The 21,085-nt window shown below is 39.3% G+C and overlaps 2 long non-coding RNA genes across 2 annotated transcripts; one reads left to right on the forward strand and one right to left on the reverse strand.

The window, feature by feature from the left end:
• The first annotated feature begins 2,618 nt into the window (after positions 1 to 2,618).
• On the forward strand, positions 2,619 to 14,499 carry LOC121262254. Its single transcript, XR_005940072.1, has 3 exons — positions 2,619 to 2,778; positions 9,063 to 9,065; positions 14,488 to 14,499. It is a non-coding gene; the product is annotated as an uncharacterized LOC121262254 (long non-coding RNA).
• LOC121262255 lies at positions 9,566 to 15,110 on the reverse strand. Its single transcript, XR_005940073.1, has 3 exons — positions 15,095 to 15,110; positions 14,570 to 14,576; positions 9,566 to 9,810 (listed from the first exon to the last, which is right to left on the reverse strand). It is a non-coding gene; the product is annotated as an uncharacterized LOC121262255 (long non-coding RNA).
• Positions 15,111 to 21,085: the final 5,975 nt, after the last annotated feature.

The raw sequence follows: 21,085 nt of genomic DNA on the forward strand, positions 1-21,085 counted from the left end.
CATGGGAAATGGCGGTCGGTGTGACGAACGACAGTGAAGAAGAGAGAAATAGAGAGACATTTGAGAGAGAGATAAGAGTATTCGGTGCATGAGGGGAAATAATAGAGAGAAAGAGAGAAGGGAAAAGAATTGAAGGTTTGGATCAAGATGAGGTCGTTTTAGGCTACATTTGGATGTTGATATGAGTTGAGTTGAATTGTGAATTTTAATATTTTATGGGTCTCATTGTGTGATACTCATATGATAAGGATAAAAGTAGGTGGTATATGGAATCCTATATTGCTTGGGAAGGAGAAAGAATGCGTATCCTGAAGAGTCTGCAGAATCACAACCGAGCGAGCCTGAGATTTTGGCACCTGCTGCTACAAGATTTTTCCCACATTTCGTCGACGATCAAGGCATGGAAGTCAGGACTCCTAGAGTCGATTGCACTCTAAATCAGTTTACTTAGCAGCATCCTCCGATCTTTGATGGCAAGTCGGAAGTACTCAACATTGAAAGTTGGATTAAAAGGATGGAAAAGATATTTAGGGCTCTTTATAGTACCAATGAGCAGAAGGTGAAGTATGCCACCTACGTACTAGTGGATGAAGCATATGACTGGTGGTCTTTTGCACGGGAATTTCTGTAGCTCAAACCTGGCGAATGAGTACCCATCACCTGGGATCGCTTCAAGTTAGCATTCTTATACCGTTTCTTCTCCCTGACACTCCAAGAAGGAAGAACTAGATGATTTGCGGAGCTAGTTCAAGGAACTGTGACTGTAAAGCACTATCCTGCAACATTTGTGGCACTATCATGTTTCGCAAATTACCCGATTCCAGATGAAACGAGGAAAGCAAAGAAGTTTGAGTGGGGACTACATCTGAGGATTCGTTGTCGTCTTATACAACTCAGGATCCATGAGGGTCAACAGAAAGCTATTCAATTAGAAGAAATGCCAACAAACATTGTAAGAGCCTTACCACAACAAAAGCCTACTTCAAATGATCGTCTAAGGCCAGCTCATGGTAGTCAGTTCTACCCAGTTTGCAAGACATGTAGAAGGATGCATGCGAAAAACTGTTTGTAGGGCCAGAATGCTTGCTTCAAATATGGAAAGCCCAACCATATGGCTCAAGATTTTTTGGAAAAGAATACATTAGTTTTAGCGGAAGAAAGTGGGTAGAGGGCTACAACACCAACTAGAGTGTTTACACTTACTACTGATGATGTGGTAGCAGGTGATGATCTTTGTGAGGATGGAGCTGCAGAACAAGATTTGAACCAGGGAGACGAGGCAGAGGCCTAGACAGTTTATGATGTGGCGCCCCCGACCCCCACGTGTTATTTTTATGGAGTTCGTAACACCGGGATGATGACCACACAAATCATGCACCCCAACGACCAGTGCTCAAAGTGTGTACAACATGTAATAAATGTACAACATAATATTCGCAGCAGAGAAAATAAAAGGTCTTTCTTTATTAAGTATCAGAATTGTATAAAAAGCAGTAAAATAACTTTACAAGAATTTTACAGTCTTCCAACAAATAGTTTAAAGAAAACAAATAACATAAGGGAAACAAATCCCAAAACGCTGAACAACATATCAGCAACTTAAGCTTCTGGCAGAGTCGGTCCTTTAGGTTCATACTCGGGCTCTGCGTCAAACTCTACGGCACCATAAAACGGATCCATAGGGTAAAACACCACAATGAGATTATGACATCTCAGCAAGTAATTAACCAAAACAACATTCAAGAGATTTAAAACACATTTATAAAACCACGCGTCCCCATACAGACAGAATAACAACCCACATTCAATTTTCCAAAAATACCATTTTTATACTTACACCAAAAATTCCATTTTTGGTCCCAATCATAATTATTATGAAATTACGTATGCACTAAGGTCTTCCCTATGGACCGTCCGCACACCCTAGCTCTCTTTGTCACATCACGGGTAACGTCCGTGCATGAGACTTCGTAACGAGCGATGCCCAGTTCCGCGCCCAGCGCGTACATGGCCAAGCATCCTCTAACCTCGCTAGCCAAAAGGTCACGGAATCGGTACGAGAGCATTACCATCTCGTCCATTCCCGTCATCGCCCTGTGACAACTCAGGGGATGTTACATCAGTCTGTTACATTCCCGAGTGACCAGAGGAGCTCCACCCAGATAATACCTCATCTCGGCTTGGGGTCGTGATACACACGCACCCACATATTCAGTAACCAATGCAACAGACCACGTAACATCACATCACATTTTAATAAAAACCATAAATATACAGTTCAATCATTTAATAGGAATATACAATTCATTTATAAAATTAATCCCTTTTTTTTTACAATTTCACCATTTCACAATGCACGTCATACCCCGTCCTCCAAACCGGCCCATGGCCCAATTCCAACAAATCATTACAATCACAGTTACATAAGAAATGACAGTTTACAAAATATAATTACAACTTTATTAATAAAACTGGAAAATTACATACACACGAATATGGGTATTTCTGAAAGATCAAGCGAAAGAACGTTTGCTCAAGGTGGCGGCTCAGCGGAACAGTGCCCAAAAATTGAGTTTTATCACACGGCAACAACAAACACCAACCGATCGATTTTTCCTCAATTAGAACAAAACCAAGCACAACAAAATCTCAAGCTCTCGGATTTAACACCCAAAACTCACAAATCTCAGAATAAAAAGCACTCGGCAAAGCCACACAACCACTCAGGTTCACTCAAAAATTCATAGACCAAACACTCTAATTACAAAGGGATGAAAAGTTTAAGAGAGACATAGATTGAGGAACTCGGAACTCCCAAAAACTTGAGGAACCTGTGGCCTTAACTAGGCTAAGTGTGGTGGTTGGAGGGACCGCTTGTCACACGGGTGGAAGAAAAGGAAACGGCAGCTCAAGCCGTGTGTGGCAGTGCGGGTTGACAGCAGACGAATGATGGACACGGAGAAACCATGGAAGCTCGAGGTGGAAGGTGGTGGTGGCCGTGTGAAGCCACGGCTTGACAGCAAGGCTTCGGAGCCTCCATCGAACGACACGGAGAGGAAGAAGTAAGATGGAGGTGGCGACAAACGGCTGAATGCGTGACTAAGGTCCGTTTGGCGTCGGCAGTTGCTGTGTGGAGGAAGAGGAACCCGTTGGAAGAAAGAAGAAGAAGAAAGAAGAAGAAGAAGAGTTGTTGTTGCACGTCGCAAGAAGAAAATGGATGAAACCCTAGACTCCATGAAAACGGCGTCGTTAGATTTAAGGGAAAGCTGGTTACCAGATGCCTCACGGGCCAGGCTCATAACGGGTTGGATTCACACAAGGGCTGGGCTTACCCTTTGCACGGGCTGGGTTTAATTAAAACACACACACAACCCAAACAAAACACACACACAGCTCAAGAATAAAAACAATAAAATTCACAAGCCCAAACTAAAATAACACAATAACATAATTATAATAATACACTAAATTTAAAATATAAGGAAAAATACACCAAAATAAATTAAAATAAAATAACACAATTAAAATAATTAAAACTTATGAAATTCTGGAATCTCACATCCTTCCCCCCTTAAAAGAAATTTCGTCCTCGAAATTGCCAAGTTCCTTCATTGATTCCGAAACAAGATACAATACAAAACTCAAAACAAACTTGAGAAAGAAAACAAACATTCAAAACTACCCGAACAAGTAAGGGTAGAACTTTCTCATGTCTGCTTCTCTCTCCCATGAAAAATCCTAAGCTAAAGGATCTCCCCAAGATACCATAACTAGAGGTATCGACTTGGATCTCAATTGTTGCTCCTTTCTGTCCAAGATTTGAGTTGGAACAACTTCATACGTGAGATCTGGCCGGAGTTGAATGCTCCCTGGATCAACGAAAAGTGGCTCCTACTGACCAAAGCTCTTCTTCAATGACGACACGTGGAAAACATCATGAATCTCTCCAAAATATTCTGGCAAGGCAATACGATAAGCAACTGGTCCAACCTTCTCCAGAATCTGGAAAGGGCCAACATATCTCGGACTAAGTTTTCCTTTTTTACCAAAACGCTTAACGCCTTTCATTGGAGAAACTTTGAGGTACACCCAATCACCTTCCTCAAAAAATAGATCTCTTCTCCTCGTGTCCGAATAGCTTTTCTGACGACTCTGCGCAGCTGCCATCTTGTCTCCTATAACTCGAACCTAATTCCTCATTTCCTGAATAATCTCTGGTCCAAGTAGGTTCCCTTCGCCAACATCATCCCAAAACAAAGGAGATCTGCACTTTCTCCCATAAAGAGCTTCATAAGGGGCCATTTGGATAGTCGCTTGAAAACTGTTAATATAAGCAAACTCTATAAGCGACAGATGATTTTCCCAACTTCCCTTAAAATCCAAAACACAAGCTCGCAACATATCCTCAAGGGTCTGAATAGTGCGTTCTGATTGGCCGTCAGTTTGAGGATGATAAGCACTGTTGAAATTCAATTTGGTGCCCAAAGTTGTCTGCAAACTTTTCCAAAAGTGAGACGTGAATCGTGGGTCCCTATTTGACACTATACTTTTGGGTATTCCATGAAGACGCACAATTTCCTTGACATATATCCGAGTCAAAGTTCCCAAAGTATCAGTGTTAGAAATAGGTAAGAAATGGGCGCTCTTGGTCAACCGATCAATAATAACCCAGATTGAATTCTTCCCACTAGACGTCCTTGGTAGACCAATTACAAAATCCATTGCGATGTCATCCCATTTCCACTCAGGAATAAAGAGTGGTTGAAGATAGCCAGCGGGCCTCTAATGCTCAGCTTTAACCTGCCGACAAGTTGTACATTTTGCAATAAACAAAGCAATGTCTCTTTTCATTCCCTCCCACCAAAAACTTTTCTTCAAGTCTCGGTACATTTTTGTACTTCCAGGATGAACTAAATAAGGCGCTGCATGGGCCTCAACCAAGATTCTTTCTTTAAATTCTAAATCTATAGGAATCACCTTGCGATTACAGAATAAAGGAATGTCATCTCTGCTTAGACTGAAATGCGCGGGTTCTTGTGACTTCTTGACTCTTTCTTTAATATCTAACAACTTAGAGTCATTTTCCTGCAGAGTCTTCAACTCCTCAAAATCAAGAACTCAGATATCATGAATTGAAGTCAACACATCTTCCTGCTGTGAACTCGCAGCAAGAAATCTCCTTATATCAGAAAGGAGAGAGTCTAACCCTGATAACTCAGCCTCATCAACTGAATAAGACTTTCGACTTAGTGCATCTGCAACCAGATTTGCTTTTCCTGGGTGGTACTTAATCTCACATTGATAATCACTGATTAACTCTAACCATCTCCTCTGTCTCATGTTAAGATTTTTCTGCGAGAAAAGATGTTTAAGGCTCTTATGATCAGTGTAAATTTCACAAGTCTCACCATATAAATAGTACCGCCAAATTTCGAGAGCGAAAACCACAGCTGCTAACTCCAAGTCGTGTGTGGGATAATTCTTCTCATGATCCTTCAGTTGGCGGGATGCATACGCCACAACTCTTCCCTCCTGCATAAGATTACATCCTAAACCAAATTTGGAAGCATCACTAAAAACCACAAACGGCTTATGAGGTTCCGGAAGTGCCAAAACAGGTGCTGTAGTTAACCTCTTCTTCAGCTCCTAAAAACTCTTATCGCATTTGTAGGACCAAACAAACTCCACATTTTTCCTGGTAAGAGTAGTGAGAGGTCCAGACAATCGAGCAAAGCCTTCCACAAACTTGCGATAATAACCAGCAATTCCCAAGAAACTTCGAATTTCGTGCGCCGTTGAAGGACGTGGCCATGCCAATACAGCTTCAACCTTACTTGGATCAACTGCTACTCCATCCCGGGACATAACATGACTAAGAAATTTAATCTCCTCCAGCCAAAATTCACACTTGTTCAGATTTGCAAAGAGTTAATGATCTCTTAACTTACCCAAAACCAATCGAAGATAACTGGCGTGCTCTTCCGGTTCTCGAGAATAAACCAAAATATCATCAATAAAAACTATCACAAAGGAATCTAGATAGGGTTGGAATACTCTATTCATCATATCCATAAATGCTGCAGGGGCATTTGCTAATCCAAACGGCATCACTTTAAACTCATAATGCCCATACCTAGACCTAAAGGCAGTCTTAGGTATATCCTGATCCTTTATCCTCAATTGATAGTATCCTGATTTTAAGTCAATTTTTAAAAAAGTAGTAGCACCTTGAAGTTGATCGAATAAATCATCAATTCGAGGTAAGGGATACTTATTCGTAATGGTTACTTTATTGAGCTCTCGATAATCTATACACATTCTAAGGGTACCATCCTTCTTTTTAACAAATAGCACTGGTGCTCCTCAAGGTGAAAAACTAGGCTGAATAAACCCCTTATCAACCAGTTCTTGCAATTGACTTTTCTCTTTTAATTTCGCTGGCGCCATTTGGTACAGGGCCTTATGAACTGGTGCCGCACTGGATTCTAGATCAATGGCGAACTCCAAATCACGAACAGGTGGTAAGCCAGGCAAATCATCTACAAACACATCAGAGAACTCCCTCACAATCAAAATATCTGCTAAAGATTTCTTCTCCGAAAATGCAGACACCACATGAACCAAGAAGGCATCTGCCCCATTTGCTTGAATGGCAGATATAACTACAAGTTTCGCCTTTATCTTACTTCCTGCAAACTCTAAATACTTTCCCCCAGGTAGTTGGAAACTAACAATCTGACTACGACAATTAATGCTGGTGAAATACTAATATAACCAATCCATTCCTAAAATAATGTCAAACTCAAGTAATTTAAACCTTATCAAATCTGCCTTAAGAGTCATTCCATTAATAACCAGAAGACAACCTAGGGTAATCTTCGAACACCACACAGTTTCCCCATTTGGTAACTTCACTACCAAAGACTGCGATAAAGGTTTAAAGACCAGGTTGCACATCCGTGCAAACGTGGCAGAAATAAACGACTGAGATGCTCCCGAGTCAAACAAAGTGCAAGCATAATAATCATACAGTCGAACTCTACCTAAAAAGATTTAAAACTACCAATTAAATCTAACAAAACAAAACACCCAGTAAAGTAATGAACAAATGATTGGATAGAAATCTATACCTGTGATGACTCCAGTATTTTGGGTTTCCTGAGCTTCATCATCTACCTCACCAGGTGTCATTGCGTAGACCCTAGCTTGAACAGTTGGTCTTGGGGTAGTCCTCCCACCACAGTACCCGCCTCGGTTTGCTTGCATCATAGTAGGGCAGCTGCGAGCAAGATGTCCCGTTTGCCTGCATCTGAAACATTGAATCCCAAACATGTGGCACTCGCCGACATGCGACCTATTGCATTTGCCACATACTGGCGCTTGACCCCCCATTCGTACTCCGGTGGCCATCTGCGGTCGGGCCCCAGTCCTGGAAATAAACTTAGGTGTAGACCCCGAACTACTTCCTTCCCTGAAAACTCTTCTCTTTTGCCCAATTGGAGCAGCAACAGGATCAAAAAACTCCTACTCTGCAATTGAAGCAACCGCCACTAATTGCTGAAAAGTCAGAATTTACAAACAAGCAACCTGTCTACGGATCTCTCGCCGTAGACCCTTCTGAAATCGCTCGATCTGCATCTCCTCTGTAGCAATCAAATGTGTAGCAAACTTCCCGAGTTCTATAAACTTTCGGGCATACTGCTCGACCGTCATCTCCCCTTGCACTAAATTGTTAAACTCTCGTGCCTTTTATTTCCTCATAGTGTTCGAGAAGAAACGATCATTGAATTCCTTTTTAAACGACGGCCAAGATACTGCTGCAATTGATCCTAACTCCATTTCCAGAAGCTCCCGCTTGGTCCCCCACCAAGCAGTCGCGTCACCTTGCAACAGGTAACTTGCATATAACACCTTCTGAGTTTCAGTACACCCACAGATCTCAAATGTCTTTTCGAGATCACTAATCCATCTTCCAACATGAAGTGGATCCTCTTGTCCAGAAAAAGCAGGGGTCCTATGAGCTAAAAAGCTTTCGTACGGACAACCGTTCTGTTGCTCCCTTTGCGGCGGAAAATTCTGTTGAAGAAATTCTGTCATACGGGTTAAAGCTCTAGACATGGCGAGATTCCCATCAGTACGAGACAAGTCAGTCTCAGGTTCCGGATGTGGCATTCCTGATCGGTCCATCTTTATGATAAAATGTGTCTTTTAAAACTCGATATTTTTAAATTACAATAAAATTTTTTGGTACTGCACCTAGGTATTTATACAGTTTTATCCAGAGCCAGACCGCTCTGATACCACCTGTGGCGCCCCCGACCCCAGCGTGTTATTTTTGTGGAGTTCGTGACACCGGGATGATGACCATACGGATCACGCACCCCAACGACCAGTGCTCAAAGTGTGTACAACATGCAATAAATGTACAACATAATATTCGCAGTGGAGAAAATAAAAGGTTTTTTTTTTATTAAGTACCAGAATTGTACAAAAAGCAATAAAATAACTTTACAAGAACTTTACAGTCTTCCAACAAATAATTTAAAGAAAACAAATAACATAAGGGAAACAAATTCCAAAATGCTGAACATATCAGCAACTTAAGCTTCTGGCAGAGTCGGTCCTTCAGGTTCATACTCGGACTCTGTGTCAAATTCTACGGCACCATAAAACAGAACCGTAGGGTAAAACACCACAATGAGATTATGACATCTCAGCAAGTAATTAACCAAAACAACATCCAAGAGATTTAAAACACATTTATATAACCACGCATCCCCATACGGACAGAATAACAACCCACATTCAATTTTCCAAAAATACCATTTTTATACTTACACTAAAAATCCCATTTTTTGTCCCAATCATAATTATTATGAAATTACGCATGCACTACGGTCTCCCCTATGGACCGTCCACACACCCTAGCTCTCTTCCTCACATCAAGGGTAACGTCCGTGCATGAGACTTCGTAACGAGCAATGCCCAGTTCCACGCCCAGCGCGTACATGGCCAAGCATCCTCTAACCTCGCCAGCCAAAAGGTCACGGAATCGGTATGAGAGCGTTTCCGCCTCATCCTTTCCTGTCGTCGCCCTGCGACAATTCAGGGGATGTCACGTCAGTCTGTTACGTTCCCGAGTGACCAGAGGAGCTCCACCGAGATAATACCTCATCTCGGCTTGGGGTCGTGATACACACGCACCCACATATTCAGTAACCAATGCAACAGACCACGTAACATCACAGCACATTTTAATAAAAACCATAAATATACAGTTCAATCATTTAATAGGAATATACAATTCATTTATAAAATTAATCCTTTTTTTTTTTTACAATTTCACCATTTCACAATACACGTCATACCCCGTCCTCCAAACCGGCCCATGGCCCAATTCCAACAAATCATTACAATCACAGTTACATCAGAAATGACAGTTTACAAAATATAATTACAACAACTTTATTAATAAAACTGAAAAATTACATACACACGAAGATGAGTATTTCTGAAAGATCAAGCGAAAGAACGTTTGCTCAAGGTGGCAGCTCAGCGGAACAGTGCCCAAAAATTGGGTTTTATCACACGGCAACAACAAACACCAACCGATCGATTTTTCCTCAATTAGAACAAAACCAAGCACAACAAAATCTCAAGCTCTCGGATTTAACACCCAAAACTCACAAATCTCATAATCAAAAGCACTCAGCAAAGCCACACAACCACTCGGGTTCACTCAAAAATTCACAGACCAAACACTCCAATTACAAAGGGATGAAAAGTTTAAGAGAGACATAGATTGAGGAACTCGGAACCCCCAAAAACATGAGGAACCCGTGGCCTTAACTAGGCCAAGTGTGGCAATTGGAGGGACCGCTTGTCACACGGGTGGAAGAAAAGAAAACGGCAGCTCAAGCCGTGCGTGGCAGTGCGGGTTGACAACAGACGAATGATGGACACAGAGAAACCATGGAAGCTCGAGGTGGAAGGTGGTGGTGGCCGTGTGAAGCCACGGCTTGACAGTAAGGCTTCGGAGCCTCCATCGAACGACACGGAGAGGAAGAAGCAAGATGGAGGTGGCGATGAACGGCTGAAATGCGTGACTAAGGTCCGGTTGGCGTCGGTAGCTGGTGCGTGGAGGAAGAGGAACCCGTTGGAAGAAAGAAGAAGAAGAAAGAAGAAGAAGAAGAAGAAGAGTTGCTGCTGCACGGCGCAAGAAGAAAAGGGATGAAACCCTAGACTCCATCAAAATGGCGTTGTTCGATTTAAGGGAAAGCTGGTTACCAGATGCCTCACGGGCCGGGCTCATAACGGGTTGGATCCACACAAGGGCTGGGCTTACCCTTTGCACGGGCTGGGTTTAATTAAAACACACACAACCCAAACAAAACACACACACAGCTCAAGAATAAAAACAATAAAATTCACAAGCCCAAACTAAAATAACACAATAACATAATTAAAATAATACACTAAATTTAAAAATATAAGGAAAAATACACCAAATTAAATTAAAATAAAATAACACAATTAAAATAATTAAAACTTATGAAATTCTGGGATCTCACATATGACATGCTCGTTTTATGAGTTATTTTTATTTTTGTAAGCTATTTATTAAGCACGTGAGACTTGGTTGATTTTAATAAGTGCTTCTGCAGACTGTCATTTGGATTTTCATGTATTTTTTTTTAATAAAGATTGATTTTAATTATATAATTTTTTGTATCTAGCACTTCCCTTGGGAACAAATTTTGTTAAGGTTTGTAGAACAACAGTTTCCTTAGAATTGTTGAAGTATTCCTAAAGGTGGCATCGGTGAAGAGAATCAGGAGGTCGGAGAGAATGGCGAGTAGAGTCCGAGATATTTAGTATGTACTGTTAACGTCGTGTTTCGCACACTTTTGGGCCAAACTCCAACAACTTAGGTCTTCCAAAACGAACCCTACACAAGGTAGAAAATACTGCGACTTTGAGAACACTGCCTTGGGGCTAGGGAGCTTCCGATGCCTAAAGTTAGTAAGAGAGTTTAGGGATTAGAGAAAGTTTTATCGTATACGTTTTAGAGGGTAGATCGTGCTTGCTTCCTTGAAGGTCGTATTCCTTGTACTATTCCTTTTGTCAAAATCTTTAAATGCTGCATGACTCTTAGACGACGTCATTAATGGGGCGCGGCTCTGCGATGGTGCCATTAATGTGGCTCGTTTGCCCGAGTGGTGGAACCATAAATGCGGCGTGGTTCTTCAGTCCCCTATTTTCGGTCTACTTTCCCTTTGGTCCGTGCATGCCTCACTTGTCAATATATTAACAGTTCTCCGCATATCACGCATACTATGTGGGCAGGCACTTGAGGACTAGACACTATTCGAGGGGTCTCCAGATCGACGTGTCTCATCCCCTGCAGCACCATTCCTCCTATAGGTCATGTACAGAGGATTCTTCTAGGTAGCTATATTCGTGGCTTTCTATCATGGGTTGGGCTTGATAAGGCCTTTTTGGTCCTTAAGGGGAAAATCCCCGTACACATACCTTTTGACGTGATGGAAGGGATTTGAGTACATTACATCTCGTGGACAAGATTTCTCTTAAAGGATGAGATTATAACATACGGTCCTAAATTAGGGCTTAAAATTATTATTATTATTATTATTATTATTATTATTATTATTATTATTAATTTTAAGATCTATTTTAAAATAATAATTTTATTTGATTGGGTTTCTTTCACCATCTTCACCCCATATTCCATCTGTTTGATTTCCTAGTTTGAATAGTTTCCTAATCAGTAACCAACACACACCTCAAAAACCCTCTCATAAATTCCTCTCTTTTCCTCTTCATCAAACCCACGATATCCTGCGGCCAAAACCCCCAGCAACATCAAATTTCCCTACACAGATAGCCGTGACACCATTCTCACAAACCAAGCACCCACTCGCCGAAAACAGCCACAGAAACCGCCAACCCAGCCACCTAAGGCAGTCACACAACCTTTCCTCTCTCAGTAAGCCTTTAAACTCCTTTTCCATTGTTATCTCTCCACCGTGAATAATAAAACAACCGTGTTGTTGCTCAGCCCACCGTCGACCATACAAGCGTCAGAGCACCACCTAAGCTACCTAGAACCCGCCGACCAAGCACACCCTGTCGTGGTTCTTGGTCTTACAGACCATAAAATCTAAACTCTGCAGCTCTACTGCCGATCACTCCCAGTCACCCATATCCACTGTTGCGCGATCAGTTCCTCTTGATTAGTATGAAACTTCTTTGTCACGCTGCTTACTCCTCTAAATGTGTATTGCACATCTTGACCCTTTTATGTCCCAGATGAATGTGTTATGTCTTAAATTAAAAGAGGCCCTTGGGCCTTAAGCCCACTCGTCCAAGTATCTCCGTGTTTCAGCCCATGCAAATTGAAAATGGACCCTTAGAGTTTTAGCCATTCTTTCTAGTGTATAGACATCACCCATAAGGGACTTTTAGAGTCCATCCTAACATAAAACGTCTATACATAAACATAACCCATCATCCATATAAAGTTGAATAGAATGTTCGACCATAAACATAATCTATCATCCAGAAACATAACTATTCTAGTTAGGGAAGGTCCTAAGCATCTGCCTCTCCCTCTGCAGTAGTGCCTTGCTCCCCAGCCTTTTAGTCATTACCGGGACGTTTAAAACATTTAAAACAAAAGTGAGTCGAATACTCAGTAAGCAGTACACCATGCTGTTAACTTATTAACCACATAATCTTTTCTTTTGAAAACATGCATACATAAACATTTGCTAATCTTGATAATGCTTTCATGCATAACAATTTAAGGAATAAGCTATACTTTCATGCATAAACATTTTAAGAAATAACTATGCTTTCATGTATAACAGTTTAAGAAATAACTGTACTTTCATATTTCACATTCTTTGGCCGTTACACACTATTACGCCTCGTGTGTTGGGGTTAGCAGTCTTCCTTTGGACCTAGATTCCGCCCGTGGCCACAAGTTGGGAATCTCTTTCAGTCAGGGGGTAGCACTAGGTGCACTACCAGTACTACTTACCCGGCATTGCAATCTGCCCATTCCTTTGGTACCATTTTCATTCATATGACCATTACATATTTTTATACATTAAAACATTCATTCATTAAGTCATTTCTTTCATTCATTCATTTCAGTCCTTTTTATTTAACAGTTCATTCATGAAAAACGTCATTTAAAAGCATGAACTTAAACATCATCTTTTCATTTAACAGTGCATTCATGAAAAACATCATTTTAAAAGCATGAGCTTGTACAGTATTCTTTTATGACATCCATAAAGCGTTAGTTCATATGGACAATTTAACATCAGTTCATAGGGACATCTTAAAATGTTTTATTCGCGTCATTTAAAACATCAGTTCATAGGGACATTTTAAAACATTTTCTTCGCGTCATTGAAAGCATCGCTTAAAGCATAAGACATGAGACATTCATTTCCTTTCCTTTGCAATCAAAACATTTTCATCATCTTTCTTACTCTGATGCACATGTATTTTTATGAAAAAGTTATATTTTCATGCTATACTACATATAAGCATAATCAATAAGTTTATTGAGAGAGCATGTATGGAAATCTCATGACTTATAACCTACATGCATGCATTACATTATACACATACACACAATTATAATCGATAGGGTGCTTAACAGGGGCTATCAAGAAATGGCTTGTATATACTATATTTATTTACTCTTTTCTTTAGAAGAACATTTGCAATAAGAGAGAGACATTCTTTTATAAAGAGAACTTGGTGTAAGAAGTATGGTCATAGCTACTTACCTCTATGCTCCTTGATATTTCCAACGTCAATATAGGTCCTATACCAATAAATAGCCTAAGCGTGTTAATACTCATACAATGTTCTTTAGCCCTCCCTTTAAAAAGAGAAAGTCACGATATTATAATTTAATGTCCATTCTATGTTTAGCATTAACCCAAATGACCATTGCTCACCTCAACTTACGAGAGAAATAACTTAAATATTTAGACATGCTAGCTATCCATGAAAAGACTATTTTAAAAGCTTACATGAAAAGTAGTTAAGAATTCATAGGCTTCAAGCAAGGTTTCTTTGGTTCAAACTCACCTTGGGTTATGGACATTAGGAGATAAAATCTGAAAATTCTCAACAATGAGCTTTAAAATAGATTTAAGCATCTCAAGTAGGCTAAACAAGCTTAGGAAACATGCCCTTTAAATCAACTTGTGGTCCCTCATTATAAGAAGGTTAGCTTATCAATATTTTGGACTCTTGGGTTAGGTAGAATTTAACCAAATGAGGGACAACATAAATAGGCTATTTTTACATCAAGACATGGCGTGACATGGGCTTAGGGGTACTTGGACAGCTTTGCATATCATAATATATCATACACAAACAATCTCTTATATCTAAACTAACTAAGCTATAACCTATTCATATAAGCAATATTTTAATTAGTTTAGATAAAACCTCCCATTAAAATTAAAGTAGCATAAAGTATAGCAAAATTGCCTATTAAGAAATTTTAAAACTTTTAAACACTCAAGCTTATGTTTTATTCACTTAATACCTTTTTAAAAGCAAAATATAAAATTATAGGACCAAGCAAAACATTTAAACCAAACCTCTAGCATCCTAAAAAATAGATTACCAACCAAACCTCAACACGAGGCACATGATACCAACATATATAATTTAAAATCACTTTAATCATCACCTATGATTAAACCAAGTTTAATAACACCATAGTATTTTTGAAATATAGGAAAATACATAGCAAAACAATTATAATACCATTCGGCTTGGGCCAAAAACAGGGCATACATATTTATTTGCAATATAAAAAATTAACTATATCAAAACACAAGCTAAACAACTTAGTGAGCTTCCAAAATCACACTAAAAATAAATAAGTCAAATTAGAATTTTTACCTTGAGCTCCTAGCCCTTTTCAAAACATAAGTAGAAGACCAAATAGAGGTATAGCCGTGTGGATGAAGAGCAACACGATATCATTGCTTTAAACCCCAAAACCGAAACATCATAGGTAAGGAAATGGTGAAACTCGAAATCCACATATAAATCATACTAAGAAATAAACCAAAAGTCTATTACCTTCAATATTTCACCATTTGGAAGATGAAATCAAAAGCTTGCGTTCCAAGCTTTGAGGCAAAAACCAAAAATGAATATTGAGAGAGCACTACAACATATACTGGCTTTTGCGGCGCTGTGCACTTTCGGCAGTCAATCTCGGTCGCAAGAACCCATTTTTCCACCTGACAAATCCATGTTCCTCGGCGACCAATTCATTCGCAGAGGATTTATAATTTTTTCGGCTAGTAACTTTCGCCGCAAAAAGTAAACACTTGCGTGTACGCTAGTATTAATCCCAATTGCAACGATATTGAGTCGTCGCAACAAGTGGCATGGTGAAAATAACTTGTCGGTAGCAGTTTAAACCGTGGTGTAGATATTTTTTGCGGCAAGTACAATTCGTAGGAAAAGGTATGCGACTACGCAAGTGGCGTTAGATACATCTGTTTGTGTACACGCCACAATTATTTGCTTATTGCAACTCTATATAGTCGTCGCAACAAGTTTAATCAGTGACATTATGCAGTTGAGGCAATAATTTTATCGTGGGATCATACTAATTGCGGCGATATGGTTTCGTTGCAATAAGTGTTGAAACCCGCAGAGTTCATGGGATTTCTGTTTAAACGGCGACTAATTATGCCGTTATAACACACACACACACACACACACACACACACACACATATATATATATATATATATATATATATATTACAGAGCCTCTTCCCCCGTATAATTTTTTCCCCAATTTCTGTTTGGCTAACTCATCACTCTCTCGCTCCGAACATTTCGTTGTTCTATTCTTGCCACCGCTCCTCTCACCGTGATTCTATTGTCGCGCCGTTGCATCATCGCCGGTAATGGAGTTATTCTCTCTCCTCCATCTGACCAATATTTGATCTCTCTCTCTCTCTCTCCTTCTATCTCTCTATAACTCTCACTCTGACCCGCTCTCTCTCTCCCTCTGTCATTAAGCTGCCCCACCGTGTCGCTGTACCAACCCTCCGCAATGCACCACCTACTCATGCGGTAAGCTCTCTCCTTGATATATATATACTACTATCTGAAATGGTCTATATATATATATATATATATATATATATATATATATGAGCGTATAGACCCACTTTGTGAAGGTTGAGTTGATGTTCAATATGTACCCAGGCGATTGAACTGTCCAATTTTATTTTTTTTTTCAACTGATTTCACAACAAAACAGTCTTTATAAGTAGCTATATATCAGGCCTTAATTTAGAAACATCTGGTATCAATTGATCAATTGATACCAGATGTTTGGTATCAATTGATGCCAAGCAATCTGTCCAGCTAATTGCCTGGCTTATACACCGAGTGTTTTGTAACATATATATATATATATATATATATAAATATATATATATATATTTTAAGCTCCTTTAGTTCTCCACATATTGACTTATTATTTGAGATACTTTAGACCACGTGAAAGCATAATTTTTGTTAAAAGCATACTGATTGTATCATACATCTATACTCTTGCAATCACTTCATCTTATTAATGTGAAGTATAGATGAATTGTCATTAAAGGCATCTAAATCCATCTTGGAGAGACCTGCTCTCTCATGAAAATCCATCTTGCAGCTGTGAAAATCCAACTCCAATGTTCTTGAGTTTCCAACAACATACTTGATTAAGGAGTAAACTTGAGTTTACATGTAAAGGATTCAAGGTATCTTGGGGCAGGTGTACATTTTTTGCATTCAACATGCCATCTTCAATACCTTTCAACTGTGATTATTTTGAACTAACAATCACTTATTCTCAATATATTTTTAACTTCTTATTTTTCCATTTAATTAATAAACAGGGGGCTGATATTGCGTTGTTGTTCTTGAAATTGTGAACAACACTCTTGAAGATATCCGCAACTTATTTTAAATCAAAAATCTGTTGAGTTGTTGTAAAAGGAAGTTGGTTCACATTGAAACAGAGGTTGAAGGGGTTAACCAACCTCTGTTTGTAATGTGGCATGGCCAACTGTGCATATTGCATTCCAAGCTTTTGAAAAGCACCCAAATCCCAAATCCAACTATGTATTTCAAGACTTGGAATGTGCAAAATTAATTCAAGACAATTACTCAGCTTTATATACTCTTCCAGTAAAGTGTCTTACAACATTTGCTTTTTGAAATTTTCAGATTCTATGCTTCTTATTATTGTAAAGTGACATGAATGTGACATGCCACAAAGTATTACTTTCTGGCATGTAAGACTCGTATAGACTGCTATCTAATATAACCATGCTTATTGGATCTCATGTTCAAGTAAAACAATACATAAACTTTTTATTTTTGAGCGGTTTTTATACTCTTTTTCCCTATTGTTACAATACATAAACTTTGAGGTACCCCATATGCTTCTCTAGTTAGTGCACAGTTATAGTCTTTTCTACTTTCCATGAATATTTTCTAAATAGTGAATGACATTTTCCACGTTTACTTGCTTGTTTGCCCAACTATGCATATTGCATTCTCGGATTACATATATCCACGTATTTTCATTATGTACATCTAGTGAATGTACCTAACTAAATCATCACTAACGAATCTGAAACTTTACTCGTCAAGAGAACCAAATCTCCTAACTACAATGTAGTTCTATCAACGGTAGATAAAACTATCGTTTCCTTACTTTGATCTTCGTTCATTAATTGTTGTTACCATATACCTTAATTATATAATTGTCTTCCTTAAGGTTGGAATATCGTATTATCGATTGAGGTTGAAATGGATAAGAGTTGGATGCACGTGCCTAACAGGTTCACGTCACGTGAATACGAAGAAGGGATTGCTAAACTCCTTACAATGGCAAAAGCCCATGCACCTGGAAGAACTACCTTCAGGTGTCCATGTCGGAGATGCCATAATAACATTTTCTTATCAATCAATGAAGTCGAAAATCATCTATTCACGATTGGTATTGATCCAAGTTATACACATTGGATATTTCATGGGGAGGCTGAAAGTTTAAGTGTTAATTCGTCAGATGATGATACAAATACATTTAATGAAAGTCTGAATTTTGTTGATGATATGGATGAGATGATAGACGACATTCGGGCTGGATCATTCACGGACCATGCATCCGGGGAACATGGTACTACTTCACAGCCTTCAATGAGTGAAGGGCAATCAAAAATACTTGACCAATTGTTAGAGGATGCGAGACGTCCACTTTATCCAAGTTGCTTAAAGTTCTCAAAGTTTTCATTTATAGTCAAGCTGCTTCATATCAAAACATGCGGTGGGTGGACTATCAAGTCATTTAACATGGCTTTACAATTGTTAAAAGCAGCTTTTCCTGAAATTCAAATACCTAACTCATACCACGAGACCTGACGCTTAGAGCATGGTTTGGGTTTTAGTTATGTTAAAATTGACGCTTGCCCAAATGACTGCATGCTATTTTGGAAAGATAGTGCAGACAAACAAGCTTGCTCTAAATGCAATGAGTCAAGGTGGGTGACAACTCGTGGGAAAAAGGGGAACATTCCCCAAAAGGTATTGTCATACTTTCCTCTTATACCGAGGTTACAAAGGCTTTTTATGTCGAAGGATATAGCAAAAACCATGAAATGGCATAGAGAAGAACGAGTTGATGACCACAGTACTTTAAGACATCCTGCTGATTCTGAGATATGGAGACAATTTGATAAAGACCACAGTTGGTTTGCATAAGATGCTCGCAATGTCAGACTAAGCTTAGCCAGTGATGGCTTCAACCCATTCAATAATATGAGTAAACCATATAGCATATGGCCAGTGATACTCGTACCATATAACTTGCCCCCTTGGTTATGCATGAAAGAGTCGTAATTAATGCTATCATTGCTCATTCTTGGCCCCAAAGGTCCAGGAAACGACATCGATGTGTACTTGCAACTGTTAGTCAATGAATTAAAAGTGTTATGGAACGATGGTGTACACACCTATGATGCATCAAAGTCTGAACACTTTCGCTTACATGTTACACTTTTGTGGACTATTAATGATTTCCCCGCATATGCCAATCTATCAGGGTGGAGCACAAAGGGAAAGATGGCTTACCCATTATGCAATGAGGATACAGATTCTATGTGGTTGAAACATGGAAGAAAACATTGTTATATGGGTCATCGTCGTTTCTTGCCAGCATCACATAGTTGGAGAAAGAATAAGGCTGCATTCAATGGAAAGCAGGATGATCGGTCGACTCCTCCATAGCTCATGGGACATGATTTACTACAACAACTTATGCAGCTTGATAATGTAGAATTTCGCAAAGGGAATCGAAAGAGAAAACGCAGACCATATGAATTGAATTGGACAAAACAAAATATATTCCTCCAATTACCTTACTGGTCAATGTTGCCTTTACGACATAATCTTGATGTTATGCATATTGAAAAAAATATATGTGAGAATGTCTTAGGAACCTTGATGGATATTGAAGGAAAAACCAAAGACACTGCTACTGCCCGTAAGGACTTGATAGAGCTTGGGGTAAGGAAAGAATTACATCTACAACCTTTAGCTACTAGGTACTCCATGATCCTTGGCTCCTACACGTTGGATTTAGATCAGAGGAGACGTTTCTGTGAATGGATTGCCGCTATTAAATTTCCAGATGGTTTTGCATCAAACATTTCTAGATATGTTTCAGTTAGTGATGGAAAGATATCAGGAATGAAAAGTCATGACTATCACGTCTTCATGCAAAGATTACTTCCAGTTGCAATTGGTGGGTTTTTTCATCCTAATATATGGCTTGCATTGACCGAGTTTAGTTCATTCTTCAAGGCTTTATGTGCATGAACATTGACATTAGAAGTATTGAAGCAACTACAATACGACATTGCAATCATCTTCTGCAAGCTTGAGATGATTTTTCCACCTGCCTTCTTTGATGTAATGGTACACATTGCCATTCATTTACCCCGTAAGGCTTTCCTTGCAGGGCCTGTTCAATATAGGTGGATGTATTATTTTGAACGATATTTGGAAAAATTCAAGCTTTATGTTAGAAATAAAGCTCGTCCCGAATGGTCAATTGCAGATGCCTATGTTCATATTGAATGCTTGACCTTTTGCTCCTTGTATATCCATGATGTTGAGACCATATGTAACCGGGACGATCGAAATAAGGATGTAGATAAGGATACAAAATCTGAATGTTTCTCTATTTTCTCACAAAAGGTACAACCTTTGGGCTCCCCAACCTCCAATCGATTTGACCAAACTGTACTTGCAAAAGCAAGTTGGTACGTGCTCAATAATTATCCAGAGATTGGTCATTACCTAGAGTAAGTCCGAGAAGCCTTCCATTACTAAAGTTTAAAAAAGTCTTCTGAACCTATAATTTTAGTACACAAATTTTTGTGTTTTCTCCATATGTAGAGAGCATTATATGAAGGTGACAGAAATTTCCTCTGAAAATGTTGAGCCTAGACATCAACGAGAATTTCCATCTTAGTTTCGCCCACGAGTAGGTTACCTATAGAATCAAGTTGCCCAAGTAAAGGATATACTTATATTTTATTATTTTTCCTAACCTGTTGCACCCCATTATGGACAAATTCAAGAACTGCGTGCAGCAAATTCTGATGATGTCTTGGATGACATATATGCACTCGCTTGTGGACCAGACCCATGGGTTGCTTCATATGGCGCTTGCATAATGAATGGCACCAGATTCCACACAGTGTGTCGTGAAAAATATCGTTGAACCCAGAATAGTGGGGTCGTTGTTAAAGGGGAACACCAATCAAACCTTATTGATTTCTACGGTATTCTTATCGACATATTGCAATTACGGTATTCTTATCGACATATCGACATATTGCAATCATGTATATTTATTTAGATGTGATTGGTTCAATGTCGGTGATAGAAAGAGAGGAATGTGTGTTGGGGACCACATGACTAGTGTCAACACTTCT

The sequence above is a fragment of the Juglans microcarpa x Juglans regia genome, chromosome 4S, assembly GCF_004785595.1.
Source record: "Juglans microcarpa x Juglans regia isolate MS1-56 chromosome 4S, Jm3101_v1.0, whole genome shotgun sequence".
Taxonomy (NCBI): domain Eukaryota; kingdom Viridiplantae; phylum Streptophyta; class Magnoliopsida; order Fagales; family Juglandaceae; genus Juglans; species Juglans microcarpa x Juglans regia.